Source organism: Narcine bancroftii, chromosome 4, assembly GCF_036971445.1.
Source record: "Narcine bancroftii isolate sNarBan1 chromosome 4, sNarBan1.hap1, whole genome shotgun sequence".
Lineage (NCBI taxonomy): Eukaryota > Metazoa > Chordata > Chondrichthyes > Torpediniformes > Narcinidae > Narcine > Narcine bancroftii.
Window position 1 is genome coordinate 119,707,742 of NC_091472.1, and position 20,757 is coordinate 119,728,498.

General features: G+C 40.8%; 1 long non-coding RNA gene across 4 annotated transcripts in view; it reads right to left on the reverse strand.

Moving 5' to 3' along the window:
• Positions 1–4,296: 4,296 nt before the first annotated feature.
• LOC138759934 (uncharacterized) overlaps positions 4,297–20,757 on the reverse strand; it is a 49,755-nt gene continuing 33,294 nt past the window's right edge. The window contains exons 3-5 of one of the 4 annotated variants that reach the window (XR_011355246.1): positions 19,700–19,800; positions 7,858–7,906; positions 4,297–4,447 (exon numbers count right to left, since the gene is read on the reverse strand). This is a non-coding gene — a long non-coding RNA (uncharacterized lncRNA). Of the gene's footprint in view, positions 4,448–7,569; positions 7,655–7,857; positions 7,907–19,699; positions 19,801–20,757 lie in introns of those variants that run through there. The other 3 variants (XR_011355245.1, XR_011355243.1, XR_011355244.1) reach the window with 3 other exon arrangements.

Consider the following 20,757-nt stretch of genomic DNA (forward strand, 5'->3'; position numbering starts at 1 on the left):
AGCCTTCTTCTCCAGAACCCTCCAGGGTCCGGAGAGTAGACACTCCTCGATCGAGAAGGAGGCCCAGGCCATAGTTGAAGCGGTGCGTCGTTGGAGACATTACCTCGCTGGGAGGCGCTTTACACTGTTGACTGATCAACGCGCGGTCTCCTTCATGTTCAGCAACACCCAGCATGGTAAGATAAAAAACGACAAAATCGCCAGATGGAGAATCGAACTCTCCACCTTTAACTATGACATCCTGTACCGGCCTGGTAAGCTCAACGACCCGCCTGACGCGCTCTCCAGGGGGACGTGCGCCAGCATACAGATGGACAGACTACGGAAACTCCATGAGGCGCTCTGTCATCCAGGGGTCACTAGGTTTGCTCACTTTGTCAAGGCGCGCAACTTACCCTACACAGTCGAGGAGATCCGCTCCATGACCCGAGCCTGTTCGGTGTGCGCTGAATGCAAGCCCCACTTCTTCCGTCCGGATAACTCCCACGTTATCAAAGCCACCCGCCCCTTCGAGCGTCTTAGCGTAGACTTTAAGGGACCCCTACCGTCGACCAACCGTAATACCTATATCCTTACGGCCATCGACGAGTACTCCCGCTTCCCATTCGCTGTGGCCTGCCCAGACACCACTGCCACCTCAGTGATACAGGCCCTTCACAGTATTTTCACCATCTTCGGGTACCCCAATTCCATCCACAGTGATAGGGGGTCCTCATTCATGAGTGCAGAGCTGCAACAGTACCTTCTGGAGTGTGGTATTGCTTCAAGCAGGACCACGAGCTATAACCCACGCGGTAATGGCCAGGTCGAGAGGGAGAATGCCACCATATGGAGAGCGGTTACACTGGCTCTCCGGTCTAAAGGTCTCCCCACCTCTCACTGGCAGGAGGTTCTCACTAGTGCCTTACACTCCATCCGCTCCCTCCTATGTACTGCAACAAATGCCACCCCCCACGAAAGGATGTTCCTTTTCCCGAGGAAATCCGAATCGGGAACCACTGTACCGGCATGGCTCACTGTCCCTGGCCCCGTCCTTTTGCGACGCCACGTCCGGCACTCAAAGAACGACCCCTTGGTCGACCGAGTGACTCTACTCCACGCGAACCCACATTACGCATACGTGGAGATCCCAGACGGGCGGGAGGACACTGTTTCGGTGCGGGACCTAGCTCAGGACGCGGTAGACCCAGCAAACCCCCCAACTCCTTATGCTCCAGGCCCCGTGCCGCAACAGAAGGACCAACAGCACCCCAATGACCCGGGCCACCCTGCCGACAAAACGTCTGGGGAATTGAGCGACGGAGCAGTCGCACCCGACGAGCCCGCTGGCGACACCACTCCAGCGACCCCAATCCCGGCACCAAGGCGGTCACGCCGGATGGTCAGACCCCCTGACCGCTACAGTCCTTGACCTACCCCTTCCTTTTCATTCTCTCCCTCGTTTTTGTTTTTTTTCCCAGGGTCAATTCTCCAAGAAGGGGTGAATGTGATAGTACAGATCTATCACCAATGTACATAGTGTATATAGTTACTGTATCTAGACTGTGCTTACAGCGATTGGCTGAGAGCTAAGCCACACCTATTGTTTGGGCCTTAAAGGGTTGTGTCCCTAGCCAGGTCGGATCATTCCGGACTGGTCGGCCACCTGTGAAGAGCTCCGGTCTTTTGCTAATAAAAGCCTTGGTTTGGATCAACAAGTTTTTGGTTCTTTCGACGAGCTCTACACCCGATAATGAATTTATTGTCATATTTTATTCATTGCACACGTTCCCTGAAATTCCAAGCAGTTACTTTGTAAAAAGAACTACAACAATTGAATTAACTTAACTGACACAGGGCACCTGCACTGCAGTGGTAATGTTAGCACACAGAAGTTCTACAGAACATAGAAGAGCATAGAAGCTTGGTAACAGGTCCTTCAGCTTAAGTTATCTGCACCACCCTATGACAAGTTAAACTAAATCTCTGCTGCTTAAACATCCTGTTATTTTCTGCATATTCCCATGCCTATACAGAAGCTTCTTAAACATCACAATAATTTCTGTGTCTACCACTACCCTGACAGCCCAACTCACCAACTTCCTGGAATCCATCTGCTTACCACATATTCCTTCAGAAATCTTAGACTGGGAAATCTACTCTCCATTATCTGGTGACCAATTGAAGTGAATGGTTAGAGAGGGTTGCAGATAGAATGTTGAACAGACCTTTTCATTTGGTTAACTTCAAGTCATGTAAATAGATTTGGAACATATGACGTAGAAATTACAGCGCATTGCCAGCTCTTCAGCCCATGATGTTGTGCCAACCTATATATATCTACCCCCAAAAAACTAAACCCTCCCTACCTCATAGCCCTCTATTTTTCCTTCATCCATGCGCCTGTTTAAGTCTCTTAAATGCCCCTATTGTTCCAGCCTCCACCACCACTACCCCTGGCAATGCATTCGAGGCATCCCCAACTCTCTTTGTAAAATATTACCCCAATGTCTCCCCTAAACTTTCCTTTATTATGTTTAAGAAAGTGTTGGTGGTTTTCAGCTTCAATTTCTTGAATTTTTAATGTAATCTTTTAATATTCTTATTTTGTAAGTATTGACATGTAACATCCTTCTGGGAGATGAGACCCTGTGCTGTCCTGTGCCAGAGCAATGAGCTGCTGGCTAGCTTCCCAGAGGAACATTAGGCCTGAGATTAGATGGAAAGAGGGAATGTGGGGCATGAGGTTGACCGGCAAACCCCGGTACATTCATCATCAGTGGAAGATCTGCCATCTATCAGCGATGCCAAGGGTGATTACATCATCACAGAATGATGCGGGATACACTGAGACCACTTCCTTGATTATGCCTGTGCTGGCTATTTGGAACAACTTTCCAGTGCCTCTCCCCTTCCTTGCGTTTCCCCTTAAACTCTATAATCTTCCCTTTCAAGTATTATTACACTCCTATTTGAAAGTCATTATTAAATTCACCTTTCAGATTTTAATATTTATTATGTAACTTTCTTTTCAAGCACATCACCTCTGACTCTTGTAAAACATTTTCCTCTGAGACTATTAGAAACAATTTCCTTTCAATTACTCTGTCATTTACCCTCAACACTTTCAACAGCTCTATTACATCTCCTCTTAACCTTCTCTGTTTTTTTTTCTCCATTCTCTCTACATCTCTGAAGTCTTTCAACATGAGGTTACCTGCAAACCTTAACTACAAGAATATTTTTAGTTGCTAATAATCCTTTCACTGCCCAAAGATTCATTGTGTCTTACTTCTTGATGAGCTGGTTATAACTTCTGTAGAAGTGTATTCCTTAATATAAAACTAATGTCAACAATGACTTGCTCAAGGCAAATTTTCCACAATTCCAAACCAGAACCCAAGCTCGAGGTGACCAGAAGATGGGTAACTCAAAACACGATTTAATATTTCCATTTGGAGCAAAGGATCAGATCTTGAGATGTAGATTTTATTGATCAAAGTCTCCTTTTGCAATGTCTATATCTTGGCACTGTACCAGAAATACAACTGCTATTAAATATTTAAAGGAGAATCAGTGCCTTGGCAGTTAACTAGCTCTCCCTGACCAATGAGAATGAGTGAATGTAGGTAGGTGAGGATCTTTCTGCTTCTTTACATTTGCTATCAGAAACAGAATCATGATTATTGTCATGAACATGTATCATGAATTTTGTTGTTTTACGGTAGAGTCCATAGATTCACTGTCGGTTCAGAAATCTGATAGCGGAAAGGAAGAAGTTACTTTTGTTACATTGTGTCATTGCATTAAGACTCATGCCATTGCCTCAATCAGATGTGTTGGAAAGGTATGAAGGAATGATAGGTGCTTGAGATGAGTGAAAACAAGTGAACACTGATCACCTGCCCATCTCCCTCATTGTTTGACAACATTTGGAAGAGGTGCAGAATGTCTCCTAGGTGAGGTCTTCAACGTCCATCACCGAGAGTGGCTGGGTTGCAACATCACTGATGGAGGTGGGTAAGTCTTGAAGGATCCAGCTGCTGGATTGGGTCTGTGGAATGTAACAACTGATCCAACACGAAGGTTGAACCTATATGACCTAGTATACCTGCAGCTGATGTATCTCTCTATGAAAGCATGGACTCATGCCTGATCCTTGCAGAGTCCTGCTTTACACCAGAACACCCTCTTTTGTATTATATGCAATCATGGTAAACAGAATCTTCAAATTTCACTGATGAATCAAATACATTATATCTAATCTTTTCTAAACTTAAAATAGACATAATATGAGAGAACCATTGAAACGTTGCCGGAAGTTGAGAGTGTTTCTATTTGAATAAGATGGCTCTTCTAGCCAACAATGTAGAGAAGGCCGCAACCTATTGTGTAGGTACAGAAAAACTCCCTCTGTCAGGTCAATAATCCCAAAAAGAGCAGTTATTGGATTGGGCTGCAGCTCCACCTGAAATACAGTTGAAAATATATTAAAAATGTCTTTCAAATAGATTTCTTAAGTTGGGTAAGACCAAAACATATGTGTCAATATAGCAATATCAGATTTGCATCTGTCACAAATAGGGTTAATATTAGAAAAGATACAAGCCATCTTATCTTTGGACATGTGAACACGATGTACCACTTTGAATTGATTAATGAATTTTGGGCGCATATTGACGATGCATTCACCAGTTTAAGAATCTTGTCCCATAGATCGTCTGATAAGGGTCTTGCAAGTTCCAATTCCCAAGCCTTTTTAATTTTATCATGAAGTACTGGATATAATTTCAATAATCTAGCATATATAATTCCAATTAACCTTTTGTGAGAGGGATTCAATTGAAAAATATTATCAACGAAATCTGGTGGATATACAAATGTAAAATCCAGTATTATGGTATTTAAGACATTTCTAATGTCAATCTGAGGCGCCTGCAAGCTCACACCAAGACACAAGAGAAACTTGTCCGTGAACTACTCTTTGCAGACGATGCCGCTTTAGTTGCCCATTCAGAGCCAGCTCTTCAGCGCTTGACGTCCTGCTTTGCGGAAACTGCCAAAATGTTTGGCCTGGAAGTCAGCCTGAAGAAAACTGAGGTCCTCCATCAGCCAGCTCCCCACCATGACTACCAGCCCCCCCACATCTCCATCGGGCACACAAAACTCAAAACGGTCAACCAGTTTACCTATCTCGGCTGCACCATTTCATCAGATGCAAGGATCGACAATGAGATAGACAACAGACTCGCCAAGGCAAATAGCGCCTTTGGAAGACTACACAAAAGAGTCTGGAAAAACAACCAACTGAAAAACCTCACAAAGATAAGCGTATACAGAGCCGTTGTCATACCCACACTCCTGTTCGGCTCCGAATCATGGGTCCTCTACTGGCATCACCTACGGCTCCTAGAACGCTTCCACCAGCGTTGTCTCCACTCCATCCTCAACATCCATTGGAGCGCTTTCATCCCTAACGTCGAAGTACTCGAGATGGCAGAGGTCGACAGCATCGAGTCCACGCTGCTGAAGATCCAGCTGCGCTGGGTGGGTCATGTCTCCAGAATGGACGACCATCGCCTTTCCAAGATCGTGTTATATGGCGAGCTCTCCACTGGCCACCGTGACAGAGGTGCACCAAAGAAAAGGTACAAGGACTGCCTAAAGAAATCTCTTGGTGCCTGCCACATTGACCACCGCCAGTGGGCTGATATCGCCTCAAACCGTGCATCTTGGCGCCTCACAGTTTGGCGGGCAGCAACCTCCTTTGAAGAAGACCGCAGAGCCCACCTCACTGACAAAAGGCAAAGGAGGAAAAACCCAACACCCAACCCCAACCAACCAATTTTCCCCTGCAGCTGCTGCAACCGTGTCTGCCTGTCCTGTATCGGACTTGTCAGCCACAAACGAGCCTGCAGCGCTGACGTGGACTTTTACCCCCTCCATAAATCTTCGTCCGCGAAGCCAAGCCAAAGAAAAAAAAAAGAATGTATAAGTATCTAAAAAATGTATATTTGGTAAGTCATATTTACTTGCCAGCATTCAAAAGACATTAAACAACCTTGCTTAAATAAATTTGCAAAAGAAATAATACCTTTGATTTTCCATAGAGAAAGATAGATCAATTATTAATCGTACTTAACTACAGGTTGATGTGCCTGGAGAGTGTACAAAATGACGTTTTTCACTGCATTGTGGTACAAGAAACAATTGCATTCAATTCAATTCTACTCAATTCAAAAATGAATGAATGTGAATCAAAGCTCAAGTGTAATGGGAGAACAGAGTCCTTCAACCTCGGATGAAGATCCCTGAATTTTGAATGGTTTGACATTTATGGTATGAGGAAGGGTGGCTGGACTACATTGGTATCAGTATTAATGTGCCACAGTTGAATAGGTTGCTTGTATTCATTGGGAAGTTGGGCATGTGAAGGTCAACCCATGTGTGGGATGGCAGGAGGGAAGGGGGAGGAGGCCATGGTTGGTGGGGGTGTGATGGAAAGGGTGGTGTTTCACTTTAGGCAGAAATGATGAAATCCATGTGTCTGAAGCAGCATTCTTGAGTCATCTCTCTGAACACTCTCTCTCTCCTGCTGCTGGTGTTTGTTTATGAGCCACGGCTAAAAAGGATTTGGCCCCTCATCAGCCATTAGAGAAATAACACAGTGCTGACAACTGCCAAGTTTCCATTTGACACCCGTGACAGGGCAAACCTGCCTTTCCTGTACATCAAATTGAGCGCTTAAAATAAAGTAAGAATGTTTTTCCTCTTACATTAACCTCCCTGCCCATCTAAACACTAGCAGTGACAAATCTGTGAACCTTATTAGGTCTGCATTGTTTACAGCACTCTATCAGGCTATTTGGGCCACCGGTTTGATACTGGCATATACAAGCTTCTTCCCACTCTATTTTTCCTGAATTTTCTCCATATCTTTCTATGTCATCTTCCTTCCATTTAAAGATAACTCACTCCAATTCCCCTTTGGTGTTATTGGTGACCCACTCCAATTCAAGGATGGTTTTAACCACATATTTACTTACACATATTGAGATGACGAGAGCCATCAATGAGGTCACATATGATGGAAGCATCTCCTCATGGTTCAGGCACTTGCTGGAAGGAGGTTATTTTGCCTTCCTTCCCTTTCTCCATTTTTACCATCACAAGAGCTGTCTGCTTTACTATAAAGCAAATCAGGAGTGAATGGAGGATGTGGGAATCAAGGGTTAATTTGTCACAGTTTTCAATGCTCATAGCTATTTTCCTGAGGTGTGCTCTTATTGCCTTTTTACTAACCACTACAGCATATCTGGCTGTAGAAGAAATGAAATTAGATAGCATGCTTGGGCAAATAGAAATCTACACCATGTTCAGTCCAGTGGAATCAATGCCAGTGATGTCTGGTTCACTGCTGGGATTAGTGTGGTTGATCAACTGTCTTGACGTAATGATCTTCGTGAAGCGACAGATCTTGATGTTGTACTTGTTAGATCTCTCAGGTTTATACCCATGAAGGAATGTAGGGAAATTAGTTAATTATAGGTCTCAATCTCAGTGTCTTTTCCTTAAAGGAAGCTTCTTCCATTTTAAATTTTCACAATTTTTAATGTTTCTTTGAAAGTTTTTGTTGGTTCGTATTCGTATTGATGGTCAACATTTTTCAGACACCCTGCAGACAAAGACAGTTTAAATTTAACTCTTCACTGTCTTCTCAGTGCAGAGAGGTTACAAGGTATCACTAAATGTTTCAAGAGGTAATTTTCTGAAATCCCATTGACCCCCACTCCCTGATTTTTATCTTCAAATAGGCAAGCCTCTTCTCACTGTGGTTAAGCATTCTTGACCTCACTTTACAAACTGAGTATGTCTCACCTCCCTCTCGCCTCTGTATCTGAGGCTCTCTCCATTGCTGCAATACTCCCTGTGGAGAAATGGGAGTAAAGGGTCATTGTGACAGATTTACACGAGAATAAAATGGAGGTTTAAGTATATTTCTGCTCCATTGTTTCCAATCAAACATCTGAAAGCCACAATTGTGAGATGTTTCTGAAGTGATGGGGTCCAACAAAACAACAACATTTTGCAAGAAAAATTTATGATTCATTGCTTATTGTCACATACAGTGAAAAGCTTAGTTTTGAGTCCTGTTCAGACTTCATAAAACATCGCTGCACTCTGGTGTCATTTTGGGTTCTAAAGTTCACAGGACATCACATGATAAAAACAAGGCAACCGGCGTAGTCTTGACAATGGTCAAACAGGGCTTGCAGCATTTATCATAATATGAAGGGAATCAGATTCATTCGCAGCAGGTTCCTGCCACTCCAGGAGCCACTGGTTCTTTGATAGATTGATGGGGGTAAGAGTGGCCTCTGTGGCTGCAGGAACTTTCCCAGGTCCCATACTCATTCAAATAGCCCTCATACTCTCCCCAGTTGTGCCACACCCACTCCTTTCATTCTCCTAATGACCACTGCCTTTCTTGCAGTTCCACTAACCACCAATGGATGATAGGTGACACGAAGGGATACCTCCCATGAGCAATTACTTTGGCCCTTTCTTTTTGCAATTTTCTGTGGGATCCCTGTTCTAACCCTCAATCAACTGGTCTGGATATCAACACCATTCCCCTGAGTAGCCTCACTGAAAATGGCTTTCCTTCCAGTGACTAAGACCTGGTGATGTGAAACTGAGGGTTTTGTCAGCTTCTGAATTAATTTTTTTTGAAATTTATTTATAGTATCTCCATACATTCATTTCAAATTGACTTAGTATAATATTACATAATAGATACTAAATAATTTTCAATTTTTCACCCCCCCCCACCTCCCCTAACCCCTTAGGAAACCACCTTGTGGTGGTTAATTCCCAAAAACCCAAATGGGTGTGGTATAAACCACAAGTGGCATATGACTTTCGGGAGCAGAAGTACCACTCCCTCCCCCCCCCCCCCCAGGCAGACAAAATACACGTATAAACCGAAAAATCATCATTTCTTATATCCATAAAACCCCGGTCCATCAATTTAACCAATCTTATTCATAAACTCTTTTTTTTGAAAATCCAAACTTGATATTAAAGTTTGCTCCCTTTCCACCCTCCCAACAATCAATAAAAGCTTTTTAAAAAAATTTTTTTTTCAAGTCTTCCTGAATTTCATCTACTGAATGAAAACACCTCTGAACATCCCAGTTCAACACCGAATCTTCCATTCTTCTCAGTCTCAAGTTGAATTTGTAGCTTACTTTCAAAAAAAGTTTTTTCAAATCTTTTAAAATTTTCTTGAACATAATTCCTTCGGTCTTGATCTTCTAAAGCATCAATGTTATTCATAAGTTCTTTCTTCTATGTTTCCCAATTTAATATCAAATTTTCCACTTTGTCAATCTTCTCAATGTTAAGTTGAAATTATTGTTTATTTTCAAGAAAAACTTATTCAAAATTTTAAACTCTTCTTGGACATTGCTCCTTCAACTTTAATTTTATAAATCATCAATCTTGTTCATAGTTTCTTTCTACTGAGTTTCCAAATTTAATAAAGTTTCCGTTTTTTCCAATTTTCTCAATATTAAACTGATCTTGTTGTTTAGTTAAAAAAAAAACCTTTTCAAAACTATTAAAATCTGTTTGCAATGTATGCATACTCACAGATAATAAATTCACTCTTCCAATATTTCATCCAAAAAAAAATCACTGATAAACCTTATTGCAGGTCAAGGAGTTCCATATATATGTTTATCTTCAGAAAATATTTCAAATATTTCAAATCAACATTCGTCGCCATCTTTCAAAAAGGAGTCCGAAATCAACTTTAATAAGTTCTGTTCTTGAGAAAATTCCAGCACCAACTCCAGCTCTGTCTGGGCAAATAGGTCAAATTTCTTCCAAAGTCAAAGAATGTAATTTTGTTCTGTATTTATAGATAATAAGTTCATCCTTCCGATATTCCATCCAAAAAAAATCACTAATAAACTTTAATGTTATCTGGATTTTTAAAACTCATGGGCAACCAATGCCAATTACTGCAATTTATCTTCATAAAACATTTCAAATTAATATTCATCACCATCTTTCAGAGGGGTGTCCAAGGCCAGCTTATCCGACAGTCCAATTAATGAGCTCCGTTCTTAAGAAGATTCCAGCCTTGACTCCGTGGTTCTGTCTGGGCAAGTAGGCCGAGTTTCTTCCAAAGTCGGAGAGTGTAGTTTTGTTCTGTATTTGAACTCTATTTTCCTTAATCTTTGTTGCCATTTTAAACTAAAAACAATTGATAAACAAAACAAAGACTTTTAACAGAAAAGAAATATTCTTAAAACGGGTATTTATATAACTGCCTGGGGGAGACTGGGAAGGCACGTCCGCTCCCTACGCCATCTTGCCACGCCCACCAGCTTCTGAATTAATTAAGGCATTTTGGAAAAGGAAGGAAGCCTCTGCTTTTAAATATTACAGTTTAAACCATGTATTAGTTGGGAAATAAGTTCTCCCAAGACAATAAACCTTGTTTTTAATCGGAGACACACAGAGCACTGCTGACACTGGAATCTGAATGCGAACACAATCTACTGGAGGAACTCAACAGGTCGAGCAGCTTCAGTGGGAGAAAAAGAACAATGGAGGTTTTGGCCTGAAATGTCGACCATTGATGCAGCTTGACCTGCTGAGTTCCTCTAGCAGACTGAGCTTAACTTGTTTTTAATTGCTCAGAATTCACAGGTTCATGAATTCCTGGAGCTTACTTCAATAATTGATTTAGAAAGAGTGAACAGAATGTTTGCATCAGTATAACCAATATGAAAGGAAACTACTTTACCTCAACATCCCTACTACTATATGACTTGACTCCCCAGATTGATATATTATCTTGGGATCACCCAAAGATATTTCTGCACTGTTGAGACATCGCTTTCCTTTGCATTTACTGCAACTGTAGACATTTATTTGTCTCTGCTATTATATTTACTGTTTCTTTTTCTGCTTTGGCATATTGTGGTAATCTAATTTATACTATTGTAGTTGGTGTATCTTATTCACCCATATTGCTGCATTAAGAATGTCAAGGCATCTGTGCATTGAACTCGTGTACATGACAATGAACTCTCATGTACATTGCAGCAATTGCTAAGCATTGGTCTCAACAGTGTCTGTGAACACCTCATGTCCTTAAACAATGGGATGTAATGACTGATGGGAAGACAGGGGAAATAGCACTGAAGGGAAGGAGCAGATCAAGCCCAGAAAGAGACATAAAGAGAGGGAAAGAAAAAAATAAGATTAAGAAAGGGATAGTGACTTTCTTTTAAATAAAATTAAAACCTCTTTGGGACTATTTACTTATTATTATTACCTATGTACAATTTTCTTCAAAAACTCAATAAAAATATTGAAAAAGGGACTATTAACATGTCAGGAATAGCCTTTTGAAATTTCTCTTGTTCCCCCAATGGATTACCATGTGGTTTAAATTGAACAAATTCAGATTATTAAATGGATCCTGATATTATTAAACACCAGGCATAATTTATAGCAGCAGACTTAATTCCTACATGTGGTTTCTTGACACTGTTGGATGGCTCATGCCAACCACTGTCTGTGTGAGGTTAATGATGAGAAATGTCCATCAACTGGTGTCTCAGTGCAGAGTTCTCTTGCCATAATGAATGGCAATGAAGTAAAAAGCACTATTCGATGGTTGCTTCCATTAATCAGCTGGCTACCTCCCCTGCAATAGTGAAAGCGATGGGCCGAGTCATGCTGACTGTGGACAATGGCTCTTATGTGGGGGTCTCTGTAAGTCCGACACGCGCTGAGCCCAGAAGCCGAGACATCTGGCAATCAGCTGTGTTGTTGGACCATGCAAAGGCCTCTGGTCTACACCAGCCCCACCTGGCTGAAATTCAAACCTCTTTCTCAAATGGGGATTCCCATCTTGGGGATCGGAAGGATGAAGGAGTCAAATTATTTACTTTGCCCTTAATTTACTTGAAAATATATTTTTTAATTTGCTTATAATCTTCCAATTAAATGTTTAAATATTTACTTATAATTTCTGTTAATGAAAATAGTTTATAATTATCTCTGAAGGAGATTGTGCATTATAGGGGTCAAAACTCCAGCACCATCCTTAGAGCACAGAACAACACAGGTGGTACGGTTGGCATAGTGGTTAATGCATCGCCTTTACAGTGCCAGCAATTGGAACCGGATGGGGTTCAAATTCTGTGCTGTCTGTAGGAGTTTGTACATTCTCTCTGTGTCTGCGTGGGTTTTCCCCAGGAGCTTTGGTTTTCTCCCTCAAAACGTACCGGGGTGCAGGTTAATGGGGTGTAAATTGTGTGGCACGGACTTGTGGTCCGAAATGGCCTGTTACCGTGCTGTATGTCTAAATTTAAAAAAAATAAACGCAGGCCGTTTGGCCCACAACATCTACTCTGAACATGATACCAGATTAAACAAAATCTCTGCTGCTTGGCTATGATGCATATTCCTCTATTCCCCATGTACTCATGGCTTTATTAGAAGCTGCTATTCCTGTCAACACGTTCCAGACACCCACCACTTTCTGTGATCATCTCCTTTAGCATTCCCCTTCCCCCCACCCCACCTTAAATGCACACTATTATATTCAGGGAGGAATATTTTGACTGTCCAAATTATAAATGCCTCTCATGACTATATAAACTTCTATCAGGTTAAATCACTGCCTGAGGCCAACATAAAACAATACAGCACAGAAACAGGCCCATTGGCCCTTCTAGTCCATGCCAAACTACTATTCTCCCTAGTCCCACTGACCTGCACCCCGACCATACCCCTCCAATCCCTGTACCTGTCCAAATTCTTCTTAAAAATCAAAATTGAGCTCGTTCCGTACTTCCACCACTCCCTGTGTGAGGAAGTACCCCTCATGTTTCTCCTAAACCTTTCCCCTTTCACCCTCAACCTATGTCCTCTGGTTTGTATCTCATCTAACCTCAGTGGAGAAAGCCTACCTACATTTACTCTGTCTAAACCCCTTATAATTTTAAGTACCTCTATCAAATCTCCCCTCATTCCTCTACGCTCCAGGGAATAAAGTCCTAACCTGTTTAACCTTTCCCTGTAACTCAGTTCCTGAAGTCCAGGCAACATCCTGGTAAATATTCTCTGTACTCTTTCAATCTTATTGATACCTTTCCTGTAGTTAGGTGACTAAAAGATGCACAATACTCAAAATTTGTTCTCACAAATGTCTTGTGCAATTTTACCAAGTCCTAAACTCAGTACTTTGATTTATCAAGGCCAATATGCCAAAAACTCTATTTACAACCCTATCTACCTGTGACATCACTTTCAGGGAATTACATATCTGTATTCCCAGATCCCTCTGTTCTACTGCATTCCTCAGTGCCCTCCATTTACTGTGTATGTCCTTTCTTGGTTTGTCCTTCCAAAATGCAACACCTTATACTTGTCTGGATTAAATTCTATCTCCCATTTTTTTTGCTAATTTTTCCTGCTGGTTCAGATCCCTCTGAACGCTTTGAAAGCCTTCCTCGCTGTCCATACCTTCAATCTTTGTGTCATCCACAAATTTGCTGGTCAAATTTACCTCATTATCATTCAGATCATTAATATAGATAACAAACAATGATGTTCCCAACACTGATGCCTGAGGTACACCACTAGTCTCAGGCCTCCAGTCTGAGAAGCAATTCTCCATCACCACTCTCTGGCTTCTCCCATGTAGCCAATGTCAAATCGAGATGACTACCTCTCCATGAACCTGTCTGACCAACTTCCCTTGTGGGACCTTGTCAAAGGCCTTACTAAAGTTGGTGTAGACAACTTCCACAGCCTTTCCTTCATAAACCTTCCTGGTAACCTCCTCATAAAACTCTATGCGATTGGTTAAACATGATCTACCACCCACAAAGCCATGTTGACTATCCCTAATCAGTCGCTGGCTATTCAAATACTTGTATACTGATCCCTTAGAACATCTTCCAATAACTTACTTACAATTGACATCAGGCTCACTGCTCTATAATATCCACGGTGAAATTTGGAGCCTTTTTTAAACAATGGAGCAACATGAACTACCTTTCAATTCTTTGGCACCACACTTGCAGCTACGGACATTTTAAATATTTCTGAAAGAGCCCCTTCAATTTCTACGCTAGTCTCCCTCAGGGTCTGAGAGAATATCTTATCAGGCCCTAGGGATTTATTGACCCTTATTTGCTTTAAGACAGCAAGCACCTCCTCCTTTTTAATCTGTATAGGGTCCATGACCTCATTGCTTGTTTTTCTTACTTCCCATGACTATGTGCTAGTTTCCTGAGTAAATATTGATGCAAAAAAAAAACCATTTACGATCTCCTCCATCTCTTCTGGGTCCATGCATAGCCAACCACTCTGATCTTCAAGGACTAATTTTGTCCCTTAATATCCTTTACCTATTAATATACTTGTAGAAACCCTTAGGATTTTCCTTCACGTTGTCTGCCAAAGCAATCTCATGTCTTTTAGCCTTTCTGATTTCCTTCAGTTTTTTCTTGCATTTTTTATACTCCTTAATTACCTCATTTGATCCATGTTGCTTAGACCAGTTATACATCTCTCTCTTCTTCTGAAACAGATCCCCAATATCCCTGGAAAACCAAGGCTCCCAATGCCTGTTTACTTTGCTTTTATTCCTAACAGGAACATACAAATTCTGTGCTGTCAAATTTTTACCTTTGAAGATCCTCCATTTACCTAGCACATCCTTTCCATAAAATAATTTATCCCAATCCATACATTCTAGATCATTTTTCATTTCCTCAAAAGCCTTTCTCCAGTCTAAAATCTCAACCCAAGGGCCATAATTAACTTGAAACTAATGGCATTATGATCACTGGACCCAAAATGTTCCCCTACACATACTTCTGTCACTTTTCCTGCCTTGTTCCCTAATAGGAGATCCAGTATTGCACCCAAGATCAGCAGAAAGCCTGATGGCTGCAAGGATAAGTCAGCCCAGATAAGGGCAGGCAGGCAGGCATGGACTGCCAGCTTGGGTAAGAGGCTGAATCCTGAATAATTTGACTCAAAGTCTCCCACTTCCCTGCTGAGTTTCTGGAAAGACCAGAAATTCTCACTCGAGGAAAGAAGTAAAGATGGCTAACCTGGGGCCATGTGACACATCCGGGATCTGGCGAGCAGAAGGCACAGCTCTGCAGGTGAACAACATGAGAGAGTATGGCTAACTCTGACTGGATGGGGTGACTCTCTTCTGGCTGCAGGGAAGGGGGAAGCAGGGGCCGGATGTCTGAACGCTGATAGTATCATCAGGGTGCAGGAAACAGATAACTTGTACGTTTTCAAAAGACGGTGCCATTAAGAACCCAATATTATGTAATCTTTACTGTGTGTGCACACCACATGAAGAGATTTCATATCCCTGTGGAGTACAGATGCCATTGGATACAGGAAAATAAAGTGCAATATGGGTTTTTGTTTTTTGAATTAAAATTGAAAAAGGAAGGAAAAAATTATATATGTCCCTCTCTCCTACCACGCGAGCATGTGAAAAGGCAGGAAATAGTGCACATTAAGGACAATGTGCAGAATCAGGCTATTGTGCAAAACTCGATATTATTTTCCCTGGTGAACTTGGCAGGAGTCCACCTTTAGATTGATTTGCCTGTGATCAAGGGATGAGTGTACCCTTCACATTCAGAGTCCTCACAGAATCAGTCGTCACAGCTCAGTTCATTCACAAATCGTTCAGGGAAAGCTCCCCAGTTCTGGTATTTTGAGCTTGCATAAACCCATAGAATGGTATGTGTATGTCCTCTCTGTACTGGTTCCACCTGGTTACTATTATAAGGCTGAACTTACATTCTGAACTGGATGAGGAAATGCACATCATATGAACAGGCCCTTCACCTCACCATGTCTGAGTTGACCAGGGAGCCAATCTAAATGAATACCATCTGCCTGAATATGGACTGTATCCCTCCACACACTGCCTGTTCATGTGTCTGTGTAAATGCATCACAAACATTGATATTGTGTTTACTTCAAGCACCTCCCCTGGCAGTGTACCCACCACTTGATAAAAACTTGCCTTGTACATCTCCCTTAAACTTTGCCATTCTCACCTTAAATCCATGCCCTCTAGTACTTGACATTTCCACTCTGTGGGAAAAAAACTCCATCGCACTTGTGCTTCCCATAATTTTATATAGTTCTACTAGATTGCCCCTTAGCCTCCAACGCTCCAGAGAAAACAATCCAACTTTGACCAATCTCTCCTTACAGCCAATACAGTTCAATCCAGGCAATATCCTGTTAACCTCTTCTGCACCATTGCCTCGACATCCTTCCTGCAGTGTGTTGACCCGAACTGCACATGATTGTCCAAATGTGGCCTAACTAAAATTTAATGTTGAGGAAACATAATTTGCAATGTTTACAATGCCTCAACTGATAAAAACACACAGAAATGCTGGAGGAACTCAGCCAGACTCACAGTGTGCAAAGGAGATCAAGATATATTACCGATGTTTTGGCCCTGAGCCCTTCTTCATACCTTGAAGAAGGGCTCAGGCCTAAATTGTGAGTAATATATCTTTATGTTGTATGAATGCTGTGAGACCAGCTGAGTTCCTCCAGCATTTGTGTGTGCCTTAACTATAATATCAGCATCTGCAGACTTTTGTGTTTCACCCCCCTCAAGTGATAAAGTGATACCCCACTTTACTGGCCCAGCTAGTTGTGTTGCTACTCTTAGGGAGCTATGATCCCTGTGTCCATCAATGTCTTGAAGAGTCCTGCCATGTTTGTTGAATTTGTAGAATGCAACATCTCATATTTGTCCAGATTAATTTCCATCTGCTATTTCTCCTACTGATCTACATAATGCTGTATCCTTGGACAACCAATTTTCATGACATCAGCAAGCTTATGGATCAGACCGCCTACATTTTCATCACAAATCATTAATGTATATTACAAACAACAGAGGTCTTAGCACTGAAACTTACAGAACACTAATGGTCACAGGCCTCCAGTCTGAAAATTACTGTTCTCCAGTATGACAAAGTTAAATTTGGATACAATTTACTAACTCACCATGGGGCTCATATAACTTAATCTTCTGAAGCAACCTACCACAAAGGATCATGTCAAATGAAAGGGAAAATGGCAAGGGTTTCTTTGGAAAAATTAATGTGGAAATATGATTTAGGAGGTTTGCATTTCCCCAATCTTATTCACTATGATAAAGCAGCCTAGTTGCATTTTATTAATGTAATGTATAACTTAGATAAAATACCAGTTGGGTAAATATAGAATTTAGTAAAATAGGGGAAACAAACCCGCAAGATTTTATTTATAAATGGAATTCAAGATTGTAAACAACAAATAGAGAAACCTTTATATTGAAACATTTAATTGAGCTTTGGAATAAGGTTGATAAAGCTATTGGAGGAGGAGCTTTGATGTCAAGAAGAACACCCTTATTTCAAAATAAACATTCCATTTTCTATGGGAAACCAATTTCTAAAAATCTGGCAATATCATAGTATTAAGAAGATTGAGGTTATTTTGAAGCAGGGAAAGTAAGGTATCTGAGAGTACCAGATTTTGTTATTAGGTTATGAGATTTTTACATGGAAATTTTGGTCAAGATCCATTATTGGCAGCAGGGGCAGGTGGAGTCATTGTTGTGTAACGGTGATACAGTATAAAGATATTTATTTCAGTAATGTATAGGTTGTTACAAAAAAAGCTCAGAAAGTAGGGGTTCGTAATTCAAAATAAAGATGGGAAGTAGGTTTGAAAAAGAAAATAGATGAGCGCAATTGGATTGTGCAGAGAAAGCATGAAAAATACAATAAATGTAAGTTTAGGTTGGTACAATATAATTTTATTCCTCAATTATATTTGACACCATAAAAGCTAAATCAATTGAATCAGACTTTCTCTGATTTATGCTTCAGATGTGAACAGGAAGTTGGTATATTTTTTCATTCTACTTGACAATGTCCTAACGTTAAACCCTATTGGTTGGAAATAGGTAATTTATTAGAAGGAATAATTTATTAGAATGATTAATTGGATCCCACAGGATCCAATGTTATTTTTATTGGGTGATGTTAGAGGGGTTAAACCTAAATTAAACTTGAATATCTATCAAGTGAAGTTTGTTCAAATTGCTTTGGCAATAGCTAGAAAATGTATAGCTATAACTTGTAAGTCTGATATAAATTTGGGAATGTGGAGGTTCAAAGTTGTATTCCACTTGAGAAAATTACTTATAATTTAAGAGATTTTTTTTGTATATTCTGGAGAATATGGTGCCCATATTTACAAATTGTGGGTATGAATATTTGAATGAATCTCAGACATTCCCTTTCTCCTAAAGGTCTCTGTATATTAGAAGAAGACTTATAGCAAGGAACACTCCTGTTAAAGATCTCTAGTCTCATTTTTTTTCTGCTCTGTAAAGGGTTAGAGGGGGTAGGGTGGGAGGTTTTATGGGGGGGGGGTCTTTCTCTTTAATTCTTTTTCTTATACTATACTTGAAATGGATTTGTATTGCTGTAAAATGTGTGAATTTTTTTGAGGTTTTGAATTTATAAATAAAATTTATAAATAAAAAGGGATCATGTCATATCTTTTACTGGACTCAATGAGAACAACATTCACTGCTTTGTCACTTTCTCGAATTATTTTTTCAAGTTTTTGATATGCACTTTCTCTGCACAAAACTTTGGAATCATGGATTCATACAGTATGGAATAGGCTCTTTAGAACTTGTCCATGCTGAATGAGATGGCACTCTGCACTAGTCCCACTGGCCTGCATTTGGTCTGTATTCTTTTATACCCTTCCTATCCATATATCTGTCATATAGCTTTGTTGACTATCTCCAAAAAGTCCAAGCTTTTCCAAATATCATCATTTGCAGGACTATGAGGAAAGTACAGAAGAATGGTACTAGTGGGATTGCGCTGTGGAGAGCTGGCATGAGCTCTAGACGATGGCACAATGGTTCTGTGAGTTACTGTGGCACTACTGCACTAAGTGTGCCAGCCCAAAGCAAGGCATGTAGCTGGAAACTGAATCTGACAGTGACCATTGCGGAGTGGGTTGAGGCTGACGACTCTGCAGACATGTTTACTGTATGCAGGAGGATGCTCGCAGCTGCTCCTTTCTCCACTCCCTAATTCTATTGCCCTTGACCAAAGCAGCATTTGGCCATTAGGATTTCTGTTTCCAATTATTGGTCAGAACTGGTTAAACTTTGACCCAATCAAATTCTTGCTAAATTATCCAACTACCCATCTAAATTTTAAAAGCCAGCCTCCATTTATTTTTCACGTTGCTGCTACTTCATCCATTTATTCCACTAATTCTTATTTGCACATCCTTATTTTCAAAATAAAGTTGTTTATCTTATTTCATTAAATTTTATATAGTTATTTCAGGGGAGATGCACAAAGACTGAATTTCAGGGACTGCAGTTGAAAACTTGGGCATTTGGTTACAGTGTAATTCTTTTTCCCACCACAATGTTCTTTAATACTTTAATACAAGAGAAGCAACCAGAGACTGCATTGATAAAAGAGCACTGAGAATCTAGACTCCAGCATCAGGAGGACACAGAAACCTTGCATCAATAGCAAAATGATGGTCATCAATCTTTAAACAATTTGCTGTTATTTTAGATACTAATGCCCACCTTTTGTGGCTTTATATGTTGGAGGAGGCATCGTATGACATCCACTATTGGTTAGATTCTTTCCCTCGTTATTCAGCCCAACGAGAAGTTACCTTGCCATCCTAGAACAGAGCAAGAGCAAGATATCTAGCACCTTGTCCCGTGATTCTCCCACTTATCTATTTTCTTAGCCAATGGAAATGAGCCAACCTGTTCACCAGATTCTTCAGTGTCATGTTGGTCTCCCAAAGAGTATTATTTTGCCAATATCATGTTGTGGTTTATGGAGCATCCTGAATGCAATAATTGGGTGAGGTGCTCCAACAATGATTACGCTATGACAAAGCATCTCTTTGATAAATGACTCATATTGATACACTTTGCTAAGTAACTCTTGGTAATGGGGTTCTCCTTGAAGTGTTGACCATCTCACTGACGCTACTTGACCTGCTGAGTAGATTGTGTTTCGCTTCAGATTACACTTCAATAATTAAAGAACTTTGAAAGTCCCTTGGGTCTTGAACAAATAATCAGACAGAGCAGCACAGTGGGTGTATCACATCAGTGTTGTTGGAGAGGATGAATTGAGCTGTTCATTGTCATGTGTACTGAGATACAGTTAAGAAGTTTGGTCTTGCATGTTATCCAGACAAACCAACTCCTATGTTAGGTACTGCAATCATAAACAAATGTGCAGCCAGTAGTGTTACAATAAGTCAAATAGTGTTACAAAAACAAAGCGCAGACTGTCAGGAAAAGTACAGTTAAAACAGAGCAAGGGCATCATCTTTTGCCTGTGAGAGATGTGTTTAAGAGTCTGATTATGGAATAACTGGACACAAATGGATTTTTACACAGCAGGTAAATTATGGATCATACAGAACAGAGGCTGACTCCTGGTCCTATTTCTGATGTCCTTATAACAACAGGAAAGAAACTGTCCTTAAATTAGAGGTTTATGTTAACAAGTTCATGTATCTAAAGATTCATGTCTTTTCACCATTCTTCTGATCTGATTTAATTATTTGGATTTTGGTAATTATTATGATTGGGGATGAACATTCTGAAAGAATAATGAG